Source organism: Bombus bifarius, unplaced genomic scaffold, assembly GCF_011952205.1.
Source record: "Bombus bifarius isolate JDL3187 unplaced genomic scaffold, Bbif_JDL3187 scf7180000008285, whole genome shotgun sequence".
In the NCBI taxonomy this organism is placed as follows: Eukaryota; Metazoa; Arthropoda; class Insecta; order Hymenoptera; family Apidae; genus Bombus; species Bombus bifarius.
Window position 1 is genome coordinate 633,441 of NW_022884568.1, and position 22,925 is coordinate 656,365.

Sequence of the window (22,925 nt, forward strand, 5' to 3'; positions counted from 1 at the left end):
CCGTGGAATACTTTACGTTTCACGGCGGTAAGATTCGAGAGTTTGCTCGTAGAATCGTCGCCTATTCTTCTGCCAATTCCGAGGAAAAGAAAGGTGAAGCGTCGTTCCAGTAGAAAGTACAAAACGTTACTTTGTCCTTGTAATAATTACCGCGAAAGGAAGAAGGTAGCTCGTGCAGGCTGAATTCAAGTGGTTAATGGCAAGCTCGTGTAAAGTTTAAACGTTGTTAACCCGATTTCAATGTGGCGATCGTTATCACACGGTGAATGGATTTCGAAGTGACGTCTCTAATCCATGGCGAGTGATCCTAAAAATATCTGAAGAATCTGATCGTTTAATTCTTCTTCAATACTTTTTTAATTCTCAAGAAGCGCACGTGTTTTCGTTTTCAGTTTGTATTACGTATAAAAAGTATCATTTTCCTCGTTTCTTCTTTTATATATCTTTTCTTTAATCTTTTTTTTTTTTTTTTTAGCGAGGATATTATGGTGGATAGGTAGAGTTTACCGGATAACAAATTTGGTCGTTCATCGTAGCATGAATTTTCGATTTTTCGTAAAACTGGCGGGTAGCAGAGACGGAGGCCATTATTTCCGGGGAAATTAAAAGTCTGGTTCAATTTGTTTCTTGTTCATCGCCCGGAATATTCCATTCTGCGGTCGCAATAACCGCTGTGTATAAGAAAATACTGTAATTATTGTTTCGTAGATATCCTCGATTTCCAGGAATATTCGATTGTTTCGATAATTTCGATTAAAAAATTCCATCTACGAAGACACCGCTCCTGTCATTCAATTTATTACGTAAAATCTTCCGTTTGTAAAATATCGGTATAAAAGTGTCTTATTAAAAGAACACATATTCGCGTACTGACGATTGTTGTCTAACTGCAATTATTAAATTAAAATAATATCATCGCGCACGATCTACTGATATCTACTTGAGTGAGAACATTCTTAAGTAGAAGAAACCCAGACGCTACTGACGCAAACCTATTGGCATCATCCACCATCACTATCTCTGTTGCTCTTGAAAACCAATGATACAACAAACCTCAGGCGAAGCTTAGCGAGGATCACAATTTGAAAACGATTTGAACTTTCTCACAATTTCCTCGTAATTTCGAATGAAACGCAGCAGAAACTATGTAGTTTCAAATTTTTCAAAATTTAGTACAAGCGTCATTTTTCGACCATTCGTAACGATCTATTAACATCGCTTCAACTTTCTCGCAACTTTTGCCGGCCGTTTCAGCGAAACGAGAAACATAACAATACGAACACCGAAATAAAGCATACAGTGGCGATTTATCGGTCGTTCGTAGGGATCGATTAACGAATAACAACCGAAACCGAATCCAACAGCGCACTGTGTACCGGGCGACAGTGCATTAACTAGGTCCCGCGAGCGCGTGGCAGCCATGGCCGCAAAATACGCTTGGAGACCGCAGTCTATTGCAGTCGGAATTGCATGTAGCGGCATTCATTTCGGCGTCCGGTTAGGGACACGCATACACGACGATGCAAAGCCTAATTCGTGCGAGTGTCATTGGCCGAGACGCGTGCACAGAGAGACGGCAAAGGGCAGCAAGGAATCCAATCGGCTAGACTAATTCGCACGGTGGCTCGTCGATACGTTTCCGCGCGCAAACACGCGGTTTCCGCTTGAAATGAGCCCGCTGTTAATCCTGCACCCCTATATACAGGTAATTCGGTGTTCGTCGATAAATTCCACCCAGTTGTTTCTCTGTTTTTTCCTCTTATTTCAGTTCGTTCAGCGAATTGCGTTATTCATTGATCAGAAGTTCCTTTGGTTGCAAAATAAAAGATTATATATATATATATGTATGTGTGTGTGTGTGTGTGTGTGTGTGTGTATATTGTTAGTCGATGAAGAGGAAGGGATATTGATTTTTTAATTCGATATCTGGGGATCAGTATTTGTTATCGATGAAATTGGTCCCATCATGGAATCAAATATTAATTTTAATCCTGTGTCAGTGTAGCATGAGAGTAAAGTAAACTCGGACAAGTCAGATACGGCGCATTATGAATCGTGTATTTTACATATCATTATGTAGAATGAGCAACGAGAGTGTTAAAATTTATCGCTTGTGAGAGACCGGCGAGATACCGTACGTTTGATGGGAAGTGGGAGAAATTTTGTCGAGTAAATAATTATTTTCTCAGTTGTCCGTCTGGTGTACTTCTTCGTTTCGTTATGCCGTGAAAAGGCTAATTAGGATCGTTCTTGCTCCTGTAAGTTACAAACCAATGTAACAAATGTTTCCATACGTTCGAATTTTATAATGCTATTTTTTAAATAATTCACTATCGTAGACTCGTTAAGATAATAGAACATAGGAAAAATATGAAACGACGGCGAATACGATACATCGCATATTTTTTAACGAGATAGGCGTTCTCAAGTAGAACAGGCTTATAATTAACGCGACGTCGACCACAGAGTAGAATAGGTCGACGCGTAATCAGACACTAGCGAGGGAAATTTAATTTTTACTTTCCTACCAAGCTGTAAATACTGATCGAGATTTTGACAAGAAAACGAATACAAGATCCTAATCATCTACTTTAAACACTTTAAAAACTGTTTCTTCGCTACTTTTAACAAGAGAGGAATGTTCCAACGCGTTGCACTTTCAAAGAAATTTCTGTTTACGACGTCTAGGACGAGTTAAATTTTTCCGCGGCGGCCAGCGGACAGGTAGAAATTAATCTTCCGCGGTGCCACGAAATTTACGACGCTTGTAATGCCGTCCTCAACCGCGCTCGTACAAGTGTCTCCTGTAATTTTTCAGCACGTCACGATATTCCTCTTGATGCGACCCAAAGAAATCAAAGGAATTCGATTTATCCGTTGAAAACGTTATTTCAAGATTTTCTTTTTTTTTTTTGCTTTTTTTTACGTAGGGATGAATATCGGATTCTATCTTTGTCTCGTGCAAATAGAGGAAATATATATCGTGTAATTCAGATTATACTAGTCGCTCGAACGTTTATACGTCATTAAATATCTATCGATCTTTGTCATCTGTATATTCAGTTTATAGAAATGAAAATATTTTACTCTGTTCGAGCGTTCTTCGTTTCAACCTAACACGTTCAATGCGGAAGACGTGAACGTACGCGTCATCGGGATTTCCTATTTTCCTTGCGGATGACGCCTGGATAAATGGAAACACGGTATAGAAAAATCGATTTCCGCCACCAGGGACTCTCTTCGATTTTGTGTGCCGCATTGTACGTGTTGAAAGCAGAGATTGAACGAAACTGTTAACATTTATAAATAAAATTTATTTACCGTGTCGTAAAAGTTCAGTTACAATTGTTACTTTGCATTGCGTTAACTAAATCCTAAAGGATCGTATAGCTTTTTAACAGATATTTCAAGGTAAAAATATGAGAGTTAGAATTAGTTTTTAATTAGCGTTATTTAAGCAGTTGGAAGCAGGATAAGTACAGAAGAGAAAGCAACTTCTGATTTTTATAGATATATAACTGTTTTATTTTACTAAGAACAAGAGGACAACTGAAGAGAAGAAAAAGCAAAGAGTAATATATCGTATCTTCCAAATTACTTTCATTGGATAATGTTCGTCCTAAGATCACTAAGAACACTCGGCTTTAACTTTTTCAAAGCAAAATAAATGTTCTTGTTATCTGGAATTTCTTTCTTCCTCTACGATAATAAAAGTTTCCAATTAATGCTAAAATGTGTGGAATAAAAGTTTCAGTGGATACGCTTTATAATAACACAATTGTCTACAAACAGAGAAGATAATAGTCCAAAAATTTCATAGCAAATTAGAAATTCTCTTCCCGGTGATAAAACAATTATTATTTCTTCCACTCTTTTTACTTATGCTCACAAAGATAGGAATATGCATAAATATGCCTGTCCTCTATCCATTAAAAAAAAGCTGCCCAGTTGACAGTGCAAAATATCAAAGAGTCAACCGAGATAAAAAAACCTCCATTTCATCTCGTCACGTAAATGCAAGAAGCTAAGAAGACCATCGAATAACCCTGACATCCAGTCCATTTCCAATTATTCACGCCTCGGGCGAACAGTAGAAGAACAGGATTGATTTTCCTCTTGTCCCGAAAACGTGACAAGGTTTCCACGAGGCAAGAAGAGGCTTTTTAAATCGATAAAGAGTCCAGTGACCGCGAGCTCGGCACTGCCGAGTGCAATTTTACATGCCGTTTGTTTCGACGAGCTGCCAATTCAGCCGCAATGAAGAGGAACGAGAGTCGAAGAGAGAGAGAAAGAGAGAGTGGGGGAGAGAGAGAGAGAGAGAGAACGAAGAATGACGAAGAAACGAGGGCTCACCTCGGGCACGAGCGAAGCTTACTCGGCAATAAAGACGAGACGAAGCCCTCTCGTCGCGGAAGGGCTCGAGAAACGGTGACAAAATGCGCGCCACGGATCCCTGATGCTCGTCCATCATCGTATTACCTGGCTGCTTATCGACTGAAGATACTCTTTCCGCCATTTGTCCTTGCTACTACGTCGTTCCACTTTCCAGAAACGACCAGCGGAACCGTACTCCGTTGGCAGCCGCTGTCGAAACGACGTTTCGTCGGAATTTTTCTTCATTACGTTGTACTTTTCAGTGTATTAACCGGGCCGCTTCCGAGAATATAATTCTAGGTCACAAGGAAGGTATCGAAATCTCATTAATTTTCCCTGACCGACAGTTTCTTAATTTAATTAGGTTTCCACTCCACTATTTCTGGCTTGAGCTGGAATATTTTTAGTCGTTTTATGAGAGATACTCGTGTACAGGCAATAAAATCAAGCGATTTCTATGAATATTTTTTTAGAATAACTACCGAATATGTGCGTCTAGATGTTTTTTCGATGTAAATAGTCTTCAAGTGTAAATTCTATTTTTCTATTACAGTTACTCTTCTCGTTTGCCGTAGGTATATTATACGAGTCTTTTGATCATCTTCGACGATGCATCCATCGTTGGCGCGTAGCGTAGAATCTGTCACTGTCGTGAGAACGCAAAAGCGAGGAATTTTTCTTAAGGCCAGATGGTTCACACTGTGATTGAACTTATTTTTGAAAGAGAAATATGAAAAATTGGAATGTTGCAACGTTTAGAAGAAAAATTTACTTCTTTCGCCGGATAAATTGAGCTTGTATCGTTTAAGAACATGCGAGTGAGTAATTCAATAGGAATTTCAGGTTCAATCTCTGGGGAAATTTCTAACGAAGCGAATAAGCTTTATCTGGAATTGTTTAATCGACTAGTCAGCGTGCGTGCCAGTTAGTAAACGATAAGAAGAACTGAAACAGGAAAAGATTACTTTTCTGCTTCAAGACTACATTTACATCCCAAAAAGGTCCAGTGTCTCATATAATTTATAATTAGCCGCCTCCACAAAAGACACAATTCATAAAAATCACTCGCTTTTATCATTAATACGTGAGAATCCTCCCTTAGGAATTTTTCTTTCCACCTTCAGCGTATAGTCTGTCGTCTTAATACAAAAATACGTATCTAGTCAAAAGGTGATTTTTGAGAAAAAGGACTTTTACTATTCAACAACCAGACATCGATTTCGCGTACTTAAACTGTTATATCTTCAAGTTTCAATGCAGATACGGCTTTCTTATTTAACATACGTACAGATAAACCAGTGCTATCTGGTAGTAATGATTTTTGGCTTAACAGGCCAGCATTATACTGGCTAATCCCAATCGTAAAAATACAGTTCGAAATAGTATTGAAAGTATTGAAATTTCTTCGCTCTTCTCCAATTAAAAGTTGCATAATTTGACTCTTATTCTGCCACTTTCGATCTGCGAGTAATATTTCTAATTATATTTAAGAAGTAGCATTTTCTATTTTCAGCGTAGCATACAGCGCGCTGGAAGTATTACAATATTTTCAATTTTGCCTGATCGAAAGTCTTTTAATTCAGATTTTCTTCCGTTATTTGTGGAAGTAACGGAGGGTGTAACGTATCCTATTTTTTATTTTCAGTTTATTCTACTGAGCTGTTCTATGGATATAATTCTAGGTTCCATGAAAGTATTGAAATCTCTTCCATTCTCTTTGATTGAAAGTTTCTTAATTCGGCTTTTACTCTCCTACTTCTGGTCTGAAAGTAATAAACGAAGTAATATTTTACTGTTCAAAGTAGTTAGAGAATAGCCGTTATAAATGGTCCTATCGCGCAAACCAAACGAAAGAGTTACCGTGCTCCAAGAGACACAGCATAAAACGCAGGAAAAGTCATTAAATCTTTGTTTCAATAATCTCTTTTATATCAACGAGACATACAAAAGATCTACACGTATATACTGTACATTTTGAAATTCGCGGCTTTTTCTACGATCACATTCGAAACTTTTGAATAATTCCCTCGAAAGTTTCCGCACATGACGATTTCCCAGAATAATTCAAGGTTCTCGGTGGATAGCCGTCGCATTGAATATCGCGCAGTTATCCCAAAGCTTCGCCAAGGCTCGCGAGTTGGGATCATAAAAATTCCATTATCGCCGCGATTTTCGTTGCGCTGAACGATACGCGTGGCCGCATGCGTTCCAATTGTAATGAATTTCCACGGGGCTGTAATAATGGAATTTTTACGGTGTTCGATCGTCGAAACAAATCGACCAAACAGTCTATTCCTGATGGGAATAATGGAAATCGTATTGAAGGTGAAAAAAGTAGTTTCAGCTCTTTGCGACCGATTATTTTTATTTCCTCCGGACGCGCACGTGCAGTTCAAGCTTCTTTGTGCGAATCTATTTTGTTATTTTACTAAACGGTAGATACACGATATTTATAAACTGTCTGATTTATTTGTAAAACAGAAAATAACGATACTTTTCGTCAGCAAAGGGATCCATCTTTAAAACGTAGGAAAATATTACACATACGATACATGTTGTATACGAATTATACAACGTGTTAAAAAATAAAATAAAAATGTCATGAAATGAATGTCGCGCAGTGTCATGAACACGTTTGATGAAAATGTTCCATCAATCTGGAATTTACAAATTATGCTTTCTCCATGTAAAATGTAATCTTTATGAGAAACTTGACATATTTGTTATGGAAATATCACATCTTGCGAATTGCACATTCTATCCAAAAGTTTTCTTTCAAATTCTTCCCTTCAGATAGCAACGGTTATACTGAAACACCGCCCGCTGCTTCTTTTATCTTTCGAATTTTGCGATACTCGCGTTGCGATATTAATAACATTATCTACTAATAATTGACAAAAAAGAAAAAAAACAGAACAAGATATTCCCCTCACGGGATACCTAAAACTTCTAAACCTTTACAATCCTCCGTAAATCCAATCGACTAATTTACCAAAAACCAACAAACTAAAATAAAATAAAAATGCAACGCGCGCGAGAAACGGAGAAAATATAAAACACAAATAAAAAAACACAAAAAGAAGGAGAAAAAAAATAGTGAAAAAGAATCGTCGGGAAGATTGTGAAATATTGCACACTGCATTTAAAATCGCAAATGTCTCGAGTTTACCATATCGATGCATCTATTAGGCAATTCCAACGACCAAAGAGCGCACAGAAGCATCGTACGAGCGCGACCAACCGCCGTTGCATCGCGATGTTTATAAAATTTCATTTTCTGCTCGCACTATCGTTTCAACGCAACGAGGATTGTTTCACTTGGGAAGGAAGGAGAAGTGGAAACGGCATCGATAGCCGGATGTTCGTTCCCGTACGGGGAATCGTAAATACACGTTTCGCCGGGCCGAAAGCCTTTTCCCCTTTCTCGTTCCCGGAAGGAATCGAGCCAGGAGAAGCAAAATAGGGAAGAGGAAAGGAAACTATCCTTTACGGTGAGTCCGGGAATAACTTCGGGCATTAAAGGAACTCCGCGACGTCTTTCGAGTGTTCGCCGCGTTTCCGGCGGTCTCCAGGAATGGACGCGTTATTTTCTCTGTTCACGGTGCTTTTAAGGACTTCTACTGAACTGTAAATTGTGAGCGGGAAACGTGGTTCGCTGGAATCCTTTGATAAACGATTCGGCGAATTAAATGTAATTGACCGGTGTAGGAGACAATCAAGAATGATAATAGTCGTTGTAAATGTGATTAGTCGAAGTTGGAAAACTTGTTACGGTGGAAAAGTTTGGCACGTTGCGATTTCAAAGGCAGTAATGGCTTTCTTAAGTAAGCAAGTGTTTCGTTATTATATTTAATCTTGTTCATTTACGCTGTATTATTTTTTATTTTTACGCTACATTTACACCGATTCTGTTTGATTATATTTAGCAACGAAAGTTACGATTGTAGTTGATATTCTTGTCTTTTTTTTTCTTTTTTAGGGTACGTAGGGAAAGATTTTGTTTCGTTCAAAATGAAGGGAATGTTTGCAATTTTTGAATAAGGGAGAAGTTGAAAAATGTTTCCTTCTTTTAAATAAATGATACGATGGAGTGATACAATTTTTTAGAATATTGATTGTAAATAGAAATTTCGAAGTAAATGTTAGATCTCGCGATTGGTGAAATTTATGGAATTGTCTTGCGCGTCTGTCGTATTTCGTGTGGTAAAGAGCGATAAACATAACGGACGTTATTTGGCAAGAATAATAAAATGATTTATTAGCAATAACGCGTCTCACGCTCAAACTCGAAGATCCGTCTGCGAAAATAAGAAATCACGATCCATTTTATATCCGTGTTTACGCGCGATCATTTACGATCGCCGATTTATGGCCACCGCTAAAGTTTCCTGCGATTTCTATTCGGAAATTAAACGATTTATATTTATTAGCTGCAATCAGCTCGCCAGTAAAAAACATTCTGCTGATACGTCGACGGAATTCTCGTTATCCTCCCGTTAATATTTCCACCGACCGATATTCCATCCAATTTTTCCAAATATTTTCATCTCCTATCGTTTCTTTTCCTTAGATTTATATACCGATTTTATTTAAGAGTTCTAAAGCATTTTCGTTCAATATTCCATTCGTCGATATCAATTTTTCTCACCGATCCATATTTCAATCCGTATTATTAATTTTTGAAAATATTTCCGAGTATTCTATTCCTTTGCTATTTTTCAATCATCAGAGCTTTGTACATTTACTCATTTCGAAACTACCGCCTAATCAAATAAGATTGGGTTTGGATTATTTTTAAGGAGAAAAACGCGTGATCGCGAAAGAGCAATATTTCACGGCCGGGCGAAACTTTCGTTTTCGAAAGGCCGTTAATTATAACAAAGAGACGCGTAAAAGGAGAATGGTAGAACACAGCTCGTCTGAAAATGGGGCAGCCAGGATCGTTTCTGTGAACCGGAAAGCGAAGCTCGCTAAAATCCGCTTTTAGACTAGCGGAGAATATCCTTTAGTCGTCGGGCAGAATCGAGCCCGTTTCGTTCACACTATGTTTCTCGATCGTTTCAAAAACAATTCCTCTTTCGTTTCCTATGCTCTGTGACAGTCACTTGTTTTCTCCTCTCTATTCTTCTTCATACATTCTCCGATTAACTTTCAAATAAAATTCTAAATGAAATTGCTCTTTAATTTCATCGTTAATTAAATTACTGTTAACTAATACATACAACTTTCTACGACTATTTTCAAGATTACATATATATGTATATTCGTATATAATAATTATTCCTTCTGCGTTGCAATATATGTTTTAATCATTTGTTCTATCATTTTCTATTTTACCTACTATGGAATTTCTTATTATGGAATTAAATAAAGCAATTGCGACACCAATGGGGGTGAGATACGAGCATAACTTTTCGGTAATAATTCTCTTCTTTGGGTTGAAGGTTCTCGAGAGCTTCAAAAGACCGCCTCTTTGTTTCGAAATTAAATTAAACGTAAAAATGAAAAACTTTTAATCTCTATTCTCTTCTACTGAAAACTGTTGACATTTAGTATCACCGCTCTTAATAAAGTGGACTATATTTAGGTAATTTCAATAGCCCTCATCTTAACTGCGTTACTCGGAGATATTCTACTTGAGGATCGCGGTAGAAGTATTCGCGCATATTTAATAAACTTCTGGTCAAAATATTTTACCAACCGGTGGATAATTCCGCGTACAATTCAAAAATAATTTGCATACAACAGAAGCTTGAAATTTTTCAGGCTGCTATTATAATTTTTCCTCGTATATCGTACGGAACGAGGAGGAATCCTGGCAATGCCGCGGAATTCGCCGGAAAAGTCGCGTGCCAGTGGACAAAGGCACATTAGGGGCGCGGATAAGCGGCCACTCCTCGTTAACGATCCTCGGTACAGTTTTCTGGCGACGTTAAAGCTCGTACGTGCTCGCCAGTCTTCCACGTGACCTACACCGACCCCTTTGTCGTGGATTTCCATTAGAAGATTCTTTTTTGGTAACAAAGGAGACACTGACATTCGTTGCAACGACGTTTTAAAACGGATACGTGAAATGTGAAACATATACACGAGTACGCGAATTTATCGAAGTTAGCAATTTTTGCGAAAATGACGCAATTTACGGTAAACTTTCTCCAGTCGCTTTTAACAAGCTTTACTTTATTACCAAATTAAGACATTAGTGGTCACAGCTTGAGAAACTAATATATCAGGTTGTCCGAAAAGTTTCTTTTTTTTTTTATAAGGAAATAATAGACGCACAATGTTTTTTTGTTTTATATTAGTTTATTGAATTATGCACGAACGTAATAATAGAGATATAACGAAATGGATGATACCTAATTCAATAAAATAATATAAAACAGAAATTGTTGTTCATCTATTATCGCCTTATGAAACGAAAGAAACTTTTCGGACAATCTAATAGCTTTTATTATTTCATTGATTAAGCGTCAAATTTAAAAAATTGTTTCGTGAAAAAGAAAAGAAAGGAAAAGGAAGACTACAATGAAATACTAAAAATTGGGGCGAGCCGGTGAACTGTATAATTACCAAATTTTCCAATATTGTTTGGATAATTCTTACTGAATTACAATTTCATTTCTTTGGTCTATATTTGGTCAATTTTTTAATTACGTTCAATGTTAATTTTGTTAGAATTGGTTTCTTGTATCGCGTTAGAAATATAGAAACGCATTTTCAAGCCTAACGACTGGACAAAAAAAAAGAAAAAAACGGAAATTTCAATATTCAGCTCGAACATTCTATCTTCCCCTGTGCGAGGATCGTCCATAAAAACACGTCACAGCTTTCCAGTTTAAGCCCTTAAACGGAACAAAAGCTTGGCGCGGTACACCGGCCGACAAGTAGAACAAACCATTAAACACCTTCGAGCACAATGAAATCGCGCGTTCGACTGCGCGTGACAAGTAGAACAGGTCAGCGGATCTCCGGGCGAGTACAATAAAACCGTGCCTGGTCGGACACTACCACACAACGTCGATCCAAAAATTAACCAGACGTTTACGTCCGATGATGATGTAGTAGATTACCATGTTTTATAGCATATACGGAGACCATTGGTCATTTCTGAATAAAATTGATTATTCGGCCGTTTGTGGTTGCTAATGAACATAACTATCAAAATTAATTTTGCCTTTGGTAATGGCAAAGGATAGGAAATCTGAGATTCCGTTATTTCAACGAGTTTGTTCTAACGTTAAAAACAGATACGTCTGTTGGATAATACAACGTACAAGCTAAGCTTACGGCAATGAGATGGCGTTCGCGTGAAACATCACCGTTCGCCACATTAACGTGCAATTAGGCTCGTTTCTCGCTCAACTTTCGCGACGTTCCAGGTGGGATTTCCGAAGGATACGCTCGGAACGAAACAGGAGTAGCGAAAAAGGGGGCGAAGAATGAAAACGGGCGGGGAATACAGGATAAAAATATTGAAAAAAAAAAAGAAGAGAGAGGAACAAAGTGGGAGACTGTGGATGGAAAACCCTCCTTGCTCTGCTCGCTCGTGCAAATTTAAGTAGGAAGAAATGTTTCGCTGGCAACGCTGGCTTTTTCTACCTGCCTTTTTCTCCGTTCGTTCATCTTCCGTCTGAGCTGTTTTTCCCGTGGAATTTTTCTTTCTCCCGCGACCAAGCTCCCTTTCGAAACCTTCTCTCTCTCTCTCTCCCCCACCCTCTTACCCTCACTTTTCCTATATCCTCGTCAGAAAACGTCGGGGTAACTCCTGTTTGACGTGGCTTCGCGCTAAAGTAAACGCATCCGGTTTCACGTGTTCCTCCAACAACGCTCACCTCTATTTCCGTGTTATTCTTCTTCCGGCCCTCAACGGTGTCGTTCGAAATTCATTTTTTATTTTTTCGCGAAGTTGTACCGCGTATTCGTACGTGTACACGGATACGGGATTGTCTGAATTTCAAGGGAATCCGACTCGTTTCGAGACAATATCGAATTCGGCCACGGCTCTCTCTCTCTTAGTCGACGCGAAATTGTTACGTCCCTCGTCTTGCATATTTCATCATTCGTGATGTAGCTACGTGTTTTGCGAGTTTAAGTCGTGAACGTTATCGTTCTCTGTGTTGCTTTTTGCAGCAACTCGTTGGATTAAATACGATCGCTAACAGTGTCGTACGTATCTGATGGTTTAGGATTCACTCAACTATGACCTTAAAATAGGAAATTAGCAAGGGAATGAAACGTGTCAGATGGTTATTGTTTATGGTAGCAGTGCGTTGAATTATTAAATATATTGTATATAGGAGAAATTGCTGAACGGTTCGTTGTCATTCATTATATAGTAGGGATATGTCGAGGTAGTTTCAGTAGTAGAGGAACGTGTACGGTCAGACATTGGAGATGCGGCACCGTACGAAAGCCTTGGGAATTTACATCGATTTTTTGGATCGTCATTACCTTGTTTCTTGCGTTGGAAGCTTCCTTTTGCACAAAATGAAACTACGAAAGACAATGGGTCGATCGAAATTTTCGAGAATGCAGAAAAATACGTAGAACGATAAGAATCCTTAGACGATTGTCTATAAAGGAATGCATTTGTCAAGAATATTCCATGTTTCATTTTTTTAATTTCATTTCTATAAAACGAGCTTCGTCTGTGTAAAATAGCTTCATCTCATATAAAAATGGAAATATAACAAAATTGAAAGTTGTACGCGATAATTGAACACCTAACACACTCTACAACTACAAATTATTAATTAGTAAAATATATCCAAAGATATCCGAGTCATCTCACCCCCCAAAAAGAAAAAAAAAGAATTCTTCTACAAACGACTAATTAAAAGGTTTCCACGAAACCTACCCGTTTCCCTGTGTCGAAAAAATTCTCGGAACTTGTTTCCACACGCTATGAAAACCATCAAACGGAGCACTCGAGGTGGAAACTAAGGCACGGCACTTTTTTTCAGGTGTGGATGATCGCATTGAAACTTAAGAGGCACGCATCCGTGAAAACGTGACCCATAAAGCTAGCCTTTTATTCCATCGTGCCCCATGGGGTCGTAGGTTTGCGTTCGACACGCAAAGAGAACCAGCGAAACCAATAATTTCAGCTTAATGTCTCGTGAAAAACGAAACAGAGGCCGCGTCTGCTACTCGTCCATTTCACGTTTCTCTCCTTTCCTACCATTTCGCATTTTATTTCTCTCTTTACACGCGTGTTCGTTCTCTTTTTGTTTTGCATTCTTCTTCTATTTGTTTAATGTTTTATCCTCGTTTTAGCAAAACACAATACGACTTACGCGACATGGAACAGAGAAACCAATTAAACCGAATTATTCGACTATTCGTTACACAGAATTTCTCTATTTTTTACCACAAAATCGCTCAGTCTACGCACACGCGGGCACATACACGAGCATTCTTTCCTATCCTCTTTTTATTTGCCATCGCATAACTCGTGACGAAATTGAAATGAATTCTACCGATAAACGTTTGTTTTTTCTTTTTATTTTTTTTTATTTAATTCCTTTCGAGTTCTATAAGAAACTAAACGGAGAATATTTGTATTGTTCGAAAACTAAAACTTTCGATATCGCGATTCAGGTGTTTTATTCTCCACGTTGAAAGTTTGTTGCTTTCGCGGAAGATACTTTACGCGTCCAGGGAAAAACAACGGCGGAAGTAGATTTTTCACTTCCCACTTTGAAATTGAAGTCTTCTTCTCTTTTAATAACCAGGCCAGGTGCGAACTTTTCGGACTGGTTCGTGTTACGAAAAGAAATTTCTTCAACTTTTGGAAACTAACGAAAATAGTTCGTCGTCGTTCCAATCTTTCACCGGATTCTCTATCTTTGCTTCGAGTCGCTCGAACGTGTTATTTCATCCCGTCAATGACTCGTCTGTCATTCGGCTGATTTTCATCTGGCACAAGTGTTTCATTCGAGATATAAATTAATTAAAACACGCGTTTCTTTTTTTCTGGTAATTTAGCCGAGCGCAACGAAATTCTTTCAGCTCTCGGCGAGAAAACGGGAAAATAGAATTTTAAATTAATGTAGTGGTCGGAGTAAAAATGGTGAAAATTTTGGGAACGAGGGGAAACACGATTTCATATTTGTATCTATCATTTATTTATATATCTATGTATATAATAAATGTTCGATGCTTTGGAAACATTGCAAACTGGGAATTTATTAAGATTTTGGCTTGTTAAAAGTTTCGTTCGTTAACTTGTTAAAAAATATTAAATCAATAGTGAAATTAATAAGCGACAACTGAAATACATTAACGCTTTATCGACGGACCGGTTAACGCGTTAATTGAAAAATAATCACATTGGTCATCTGATTAAAAAAGAAAGACGGTGAAACACCGAGTATAAAATACATCTAAAGAATCGATAGCATGTAACTATATAAACAAATGTGTAATAAATACGATTCAATAAAATCTCGTATTGTAATATAAAAACGAGATGTGTAATTGTTTCAAGCAATATTTCATCTGAATAATATTAAACAAATAACGTACAGATAATAACAATCCTCTCTCTCTTTGATACAACCTTTCAATTTCATATTAATTTCACATTAATTTCATATTAATTTCATATTAATTTCATATTAATTTCATTTGATATTAATATCGCGCCTCGTCGATAACGCGATAATAAAAGATAATTAATACCTAGAAGCAATATTTTAATAGCGATATCGAGTTTTGGATATTCGTAATAATTCACTAACTACGCTAATCTGGATAATAATTTAACGACTAGAGTAGATACTAACTTAAGCCGACGTGTTAAATACTTACTTGGATTCATCCTGATCTTCGTCATCGTCCTCGGAGTCAAAGAAGGCATCGTCGTCCTCTGCGTCAACCGAAGTTTCCGTTCTCATTCGTCGGTTCTGTTGAACCGCCCGGGATTTCGGGATTACGATGTCTCTGAAAAAAGAAGAACCAGCAAGTAGAAACGGTCTGTGTTTGATCTAGCTCTTGAACCGCGTTATCCTTCTTCAATTGCTTTTGCCAAGCCAATGCGCTTTTTCCACTAAATTTTACCACTGAAAGCTGCGCTTTTATTTTTATTCTTCAAATCCACGCGCGTAGCAGCTGCAAAAACAGGGTATTTGTACGCAAATTACAACCTTGCTTTGCAATGAAGCTGTTTTTTTTTTAGCTTTTCTTACCTACGTTTCATTTCGAATTTTTATATTTCATTCTCATTGTCAATTTGTTATGGTCGTACGAAAGTACCACTACATAGAACGAAATTTAATTAATTAACACGAACCTAATTAATTAGCACATTAAATTCTATGATAAATACTACGGCGTAGAAATATCTCTCGTAGCTACTGTACATAATCTCGAAAAATATTAATAAAGATTAAAAAGACAAGATTTCTGTTTCTAGGAAAAAGATATCGAAGTAATTCCTGCTCCTGACTCTCACGCAAGAAACACCGAGAATCCAGACATGTTATTTGAAATCGCTTCAGTTAATTAATCTAAGCAAAAATAAATGCAAATGGTTAAAAGCAGATTTAATATTAGACAGATCGACTGGCGCTAAAGACAACGCAACCGGTTTCCTCGATTCGCGTTCTCGGGGCGAAAGAGGTCTGGCGAATTTAAAAAATTTAAGCGGATCCACTGTGTCAAGATACCGGGGTCGCACTCTGGAAATGGAATAAGTTAAAAGCGATTTCTCTGGCTACGGAAAATGGAACGCTTTCGAATATAATTTCTCGCCGGGGTAGAATGGAGTGCGAAACGAAGAGGAAGAAGAGGCGGCGGAGGAGAATGGTAAAGAGTGACAGAAAGAGAGAAATTTTCCTAGGAGGCCGCGTGAAAAATTTCTATCGTCGATAACGACGTTCAGTTTGCACGGTCCAATGGAAGATTTTTACTCATAACATGTTTCATGCTGCCAGACTCGCGTTTACGCGAGAACTCGTCGATCTGTACCATTCTCTGCTCCTTAGCGCGTAATATCTCCAGCAGAATATAAAATTTTGCGCGATGAAAGAAGACGGGAAGAAAATTAGAAAAGAATTTTAGATGCATCTTGCGAAGATGAAATAACCGTTTCGCGAAATCCACAGTTCTAGTGTCATCGAACGACGTTCAACGATGTCTAAACGATGTTTTAGAGTAAAATAACGATAGATGAAAATTATTATCTTCGATGTATTTTTCGAGCGTTAGGACGACGTTGACGAGAGTTTCAAGCAGCCACGGGCTGCTTTTCATCGCTGCAACAGAACGTTGAAAATTGTTTGGGAAACATTTTGCAACGTTTCGACTAAATTTCGAGCCTCTGTGCGGTGTTTAAAATCGCCGCAGGCTGCCTTTTAAAAACTGAAATAATTCTAAACGACTACGACCAACGTGTCAGAAGGATCTCTTTCATAATTCTACAATTTCATACGAAAGAGGACAAGCAACTAACCTTTTATCATATTACAATAGTAGGTGATAAAATTTCATTAATGACATCTCGGTGCAAGAAAAATTCTCGACCTAAGAAATTCAACATATTTCACACCACGATTCACAAGCTCTAATAAACTTCCTTGATCACTACATATTTTATTAGCAAAGCTGCTACTGTTAATTAAGAGAATTTATGAATGTGCGAAGAGAATACAATAATATCGATAACCAGCGATTCGCAGTTTATCAAATTCCGCTAACAATACCTATCAATTCAGGAACACTCTAATTACAACAAATTCGCCAACTGATCAAACATCGCGACAGATTCCGCCACCAAATGCTAATCAAAAGTTATCAATTTCTTCGCTAGTTTCATCACCAAACACGTCATCGTTATTTAAGAGAATACATCAACGCGCGAACAGAACACAATAACATTAACAATTAACAATTCGTAATTTACTCCGCTGTAATAATATCAATACGGCAACGCGCTAGTCCTAGCAAATTCACAAACGTATCAAACTCGGTAATCGATCCGCGACACGTTTCACGCTGCGATTCGCACTCCACCGAATCCCAATCAACGCATCCGAGAAACGTGATATTCCCCGGTTATAATACGCCAATTATAAACGATCGAATTCGCTGGTGATTGTTCGTCCTGTATCCCCCATAGGCACACGAAGAGAAGAGCATCGGGTACGCGGATCGTTCTACGCGTTAATTGGCCATGAAAGGCCGTTTAATGTCTCGCGCGGACCGTTCAAGATAAATTCCAGGGGCCGCCTGAATGCCTCCATATCCACGTGGAAACCTGCAATCACCGTTAACTGGCAATAAGCACGCTCGGAAATCAATGATCAACGTCCCCGCACCCTCCTCTCCACCCACAACAGCCGACGATCTGCACGGTTTAATGCCGTGTTCCATGGATAATATCGCCGTGATTAATCATCCGTCGCGACCGCGTCAACGAATCCGCCGATTCCACGAGACTGATCCTCAAACAGAACCGTTTATTTCCTGTTTATTTCTTCTCGGCGAAACGATGTTCCGGATTCGAGTGGCACTTCGCCTCGATCGCGCCATACTCCTCGGCTCTTGCCGCGTTAGAAGGCAGAAAGTCGAAAACTTTCGACGCGATTAAATGGGATTGAATGGGATCTACGGGGCTGGCAGCTGTTTGGTTATTGGGGCGGAGAATATTTTGCAGCGTAAGTTTTGCAAGTTTTAAGAGGTTTCGGCTTGTAATAGGTGTTCTGGGGGAATTTGATGGCACGTTGAGCAAGGGCAAAGGAATTTCGTAGATTTTGTAGATAGGCTTCGAGGTCGGTGTAGCATTGGTTAATTCGTAGAGTGGATCGTGCAAGGTATTCGGTTATAGGAGTTTTCGTGTTCTTTTTATGGATGAATCGTGATTGTAGGGAAGTGTGAACTTTTATTTGGATTTCGTATTCCAAATACGATTTTAACTATCCAAGCGATTAGTTGGCGAAACAGCTGGCAATCGCCATGTATAGGTTTAAATTTTCGCGTTCTCGTGGGTTTGCGTTACGTCAATCGCTGTTCAGAGAGGCATCCAAGTTTCACGCTAGTTAGCTTCTAATTAGAATTTCGAATTCCAAAACGAGGATATGGAGGATCAAACGGGACAGTTATCGGAGATAAACGTGGCAACTATTTTTAATGAAATTTACGAGACCTCGAGTCTGTTTTGCGTAAAAATTGCTTTATATCCTGTTGCTTGACAGAATGCTTTTAGATTTTGGATCTATCAGATTTATGCGTTTCAACGTACGAATGCTTACCCTGATTTCTCAAGTTCCTTCTTGGAAACGCACACAGCGGTGAACGTATCCTTCAAGAGGCACAAGTCCTTCTTCTTGCAGTTCAGCGGACGACAAAGTTCACCTGAAATCAGCAAAAAACCATATTAAGCGAAAGATTCCAATTATCTAATACGATTTTCAAATTATTCGTCACCAGTACGTGTAATTATTCGTCGCCGTAATACGAAAGAATGTACAGCAATAGAAATATCCGAAGTAGTGATTTAAATAATTTTTATAACGGTAATTAAATATTAACTGTAATATTTGGAAGATAGAGGAGGTAATTATTCGTTTATTAATTGCGTTTCCCATAGCGAATTCTCTTCGTTACATCAATTTATAACTACAAACCGGAATTGATTACATAAATCGATCTTTTGTTACGGTTTCTTAAGTACAACAAACCAATTTAATTCCCAAGACTTTCGAGTCTCTGCCATTTTTAACAACACTTTCTGCGTCCAATCGATTTCAATTTCTTGAGAGTTGCATCGCAACGCCGTGATCGTTTCGTTTTATAGAATACCGAGAGATAAAAAGGGAAGAGAAAAACAAAAAAAAAAGAGGAAAGAAAAGGAAGATTCAGGAAGCATCGAAGAACGGTATTGACGATTGTGAACGCGGCTCGATATTAAAAAGGCGGAAAAATTTCTCGTTCGGCGACGCTTGTAAACGACGTCGAAGACGCGGATTCACGTTCGTCAGAATTAAACTATAGCATTCGTAGTCACGATCGACGACGTGGAAAAATTCTGCCTTTCTCTCTCCTTCCCTCGTACGTCGATATTACGCCTCGGCCTCGTAATCCGCCAGCGTATTGACGCCTTGGAACGCGCGCAGTTTCGCCTTATTAAATTTTAAGACCGCTTCCGGCCGAGAAATACCTACCTGATTTCCTCGCGTTTTACGATATTGTTCGCCACGAACGTTCGTTTCTTCCTCGCAGAAAAAAGTCGGAGAGGATTTTCCTACAGAGAAGAATCGACGCGAATGACGACGATAATGCGACGATAATGGTGGTTGTTGATAATGTAATTTGAAATTGGAATTCTATTTCGTGAAAAGGGTGGCGCTAGAAAAAATTGAATATCGATCTCATAACGAATCAATAATCCTTCTGCAATTTAGAAAAGTCGCGCAAATATCTGCAAATAATATTTCCAAATATTTCTTATTAATGCGAAATATCCACGATCGTTCTCTTTTTCGACGCTACGACATAAAATTCACCATTCATTCCGACCTTCCAAAAAATATCTAAAGAAGCTTGAACAAGACTTGCACGCGGAACAACCATCGTTAAACAACGAACCTAGAATTTTCTATCTCAATTATCCATTCTTCCACGCTGTAATGTGAAATTCACTTTTCAAATTCTACCTTTTGAAGTTCCCAAACTATATAGATGTCTGGCAAACAAAAATTCTATGCCAGCAACTATCGTCAACGAGGAGTCGCAAATCCCCAAGCAATTCCAATGGATCAATCGGCATCGACTCCGCCCAAAAATCAATTTCTCAAAGGCGACCGGTGAAAAGCCTTTTTTCCCCTCTGAAAGGTCGAAAATGGATTTCGAAGTCGCGAAAGGGTTACGGTTGATCGGGTTTGTTGGAGTAACCAAGCTCGAAGGGTAGAGGCGGAGGGAGAGAGAGAGAGAGAGAGAGAGAGAGAGAGAGAGAGAGAGAGAGAGAGAGAGGGTGAAACTAATTCTGTCGTTGAACGCAAGGAAGCAATTCGGGATTTTCACCGGGCGAAATGATTCGTTTCTTTGATGTAGCGTGCCGTGGCCGAACGTTCAATGGCCAGGCGCAATTGCATTCGCGTGGAAATAGTCGACAAGCGATATTGGTCGTTTCAGAGAGCATACCGCATCGGATCGAATTTCTCTCTTCTCCATTAACCCCAAGCCCGTGAACATGGCTCAGCCATCGCGCATCTGCACTCGCGAATCGCGATTACCTTTTCACCTGTAAAACCGATAAGGATTTGTCCTGACGTACTATCGTGATTCTCTGATCGTTGGCTATTCGTGTTCGATCGTTCGACCGGATCGGCGTGTCCAACGACCACGTGAGAATTTTTTTCGGCAAAATCGTAACTCGGTTGCAGTGACAACCACGCATGCTTTTCCTTTTTTCCAGCGATGGTCTTCGAAATTTTGATTGATCGTCGCACGTGGAATGTTTGCATTTGAGGTTTTTTAAATTGACGATTTAAGTGGTGCATGGGTTCGGAGGTTTTTCAGGTGGTAATTGATCGATGAGATTTGTATCGTTCTTTCTTTTATCATCCTTTTTTCTTTTTATTGATGGTTTTAGAAATTTTGATCGACGGTTCTGCGTGGAATTTTTGGATGTAGATTTCCTTTTTAATTGGTGAACCAAGTACCTTTGACCCTGCATCGTTTTCGGTCGATAGTTGATGTATTCGATGCATGACATGTATTCTCAGATTAACGACATTTTACGGTTGAATTTCTATTTCTGGTATCTCGATTGACACAAAGATATTCCTACCTGTTAATTTAATACATTTACACTGTTTATTTAACTGCGTACAAATTTATTTCTATTCATTCTATTATTTCATCTTTATTTCTATCTGTTCTATTATCCTATGGCTAGTTCCTCTGCTAGCTGTCTACTTATATATGGATTTGTACTACTTACGTGTCTACCAATCATTTTTACATTTATTATATTTACTGTGATGGATTTATTCGTGATTTTTACTTTGAAAATTCCATTCATTTAAACGTATTCTAAAACTCATTTGAAGATAGATAAGGAAAATTGCTTTATACGTTCCTCTGCTTAAATTTCATTTGTCCGATCTATATACTGTCCAATTTCACTGATTCAACTACAAATTGTCGTGTTCTACTTGTCCAAACAGGAACAGTCTCATTTCATTTGACTGTAGAAGGTGTAGTTCTAGATATGCGATCCATTCTAAGTGTCTGACTATATACAGGTCTATTTTACCTCGCCAGAACAGTCTCCACGTTGCTTTTACGCGACTACTGTACTTAATGTAACCTCAATGAATTCACGGATATTCGCATTCTAAACAGCGACTGTGAGGATCTCCTTGATTTGAGTGTATTTTACTTCCATCGAGAAATTACGTCACCGTATTTTAAAACAGTACATCAACCTGTTTTACAAAAGCTTTTTCGAACCATTCAACCGAGAGTACCGCCCTATATACACATATGTATACGTTACATATATTTATATATAGTTCTACTTTTTAATCGTATATATCCTTGACACCATGTTTTTTACTAAAATATTTTTTTAACATTACGAGCTCGTTCTTTTAGAATCACAGCTGCGTTAATCTCTGTTTTTATTAATATTTTATTTCACGCGGATTTTTACGTAAACTTGAACAAAAGTTCGTTTCACCAGCTAAAAATTGCAAGGCATATTCTACCTCCGATATCTTACGTATCTTTATATATTGTAATAATAAAATTATGTCGTTCCTGGATTATGATCATAAATGTTCAAGTATCATTTCACTCAAAATTTGAACGACTATTACAGACCCCTGTTTTCTTTAGAACATTATGCACAGACTAACCAGCAACTCCACCGTCTTATCACTTGTCAATTTGAAGGCACCAGCTCGTCCTTCTAAATGGTTTTCCAATGGTCTCTACGCTCGTCTTGTCTCAATGTTTGTCGTCCCATTCTGCCCAGCATATCCTTGCTAAATCGTATAACGAGAGAAATTGACCTTCCTCCGGGAAATATAAATAAAAAATCTTAAAATAAAAATCTTCGCTGTACAATGTACTACTCGATAACGAGGCCGAGTTTCTCCATGTTAAATCAGCTCATCTTATTGTCTACGTTTACTTAATTGCTCATTCTTCTTCTACTGTGTTTCTTTCCTCTGTACCGTTACTTGCTCATTTGTTATTTCTTTTTCGTTTCGTCCTTTCGCTTCTCTTCTTTATACCACTGTGTATTGTCTTTGTACTAAAAAGAATATTTAACCCGTTTAAGAATAAATTAAACTAAATCAAATTAAATTAGATTAAATTAAATAATAAATCCCAATAAGAATTTTTCTCAAATATTTCTCTAATTCACATTCTCCGTCTCTCTGGGCGAACATTCTCAATATAGTGGCTCGAAAACATCTATCGCAAACAAACAAAGGATTGGCGTGAGATCGCGATTCATTACGCGTCTAATTAAAGGTTTGTCTCGCGATGTTCGAGTTCTCGTCGCGTAATATCCGCTGGAGAGGAGGCAGGCA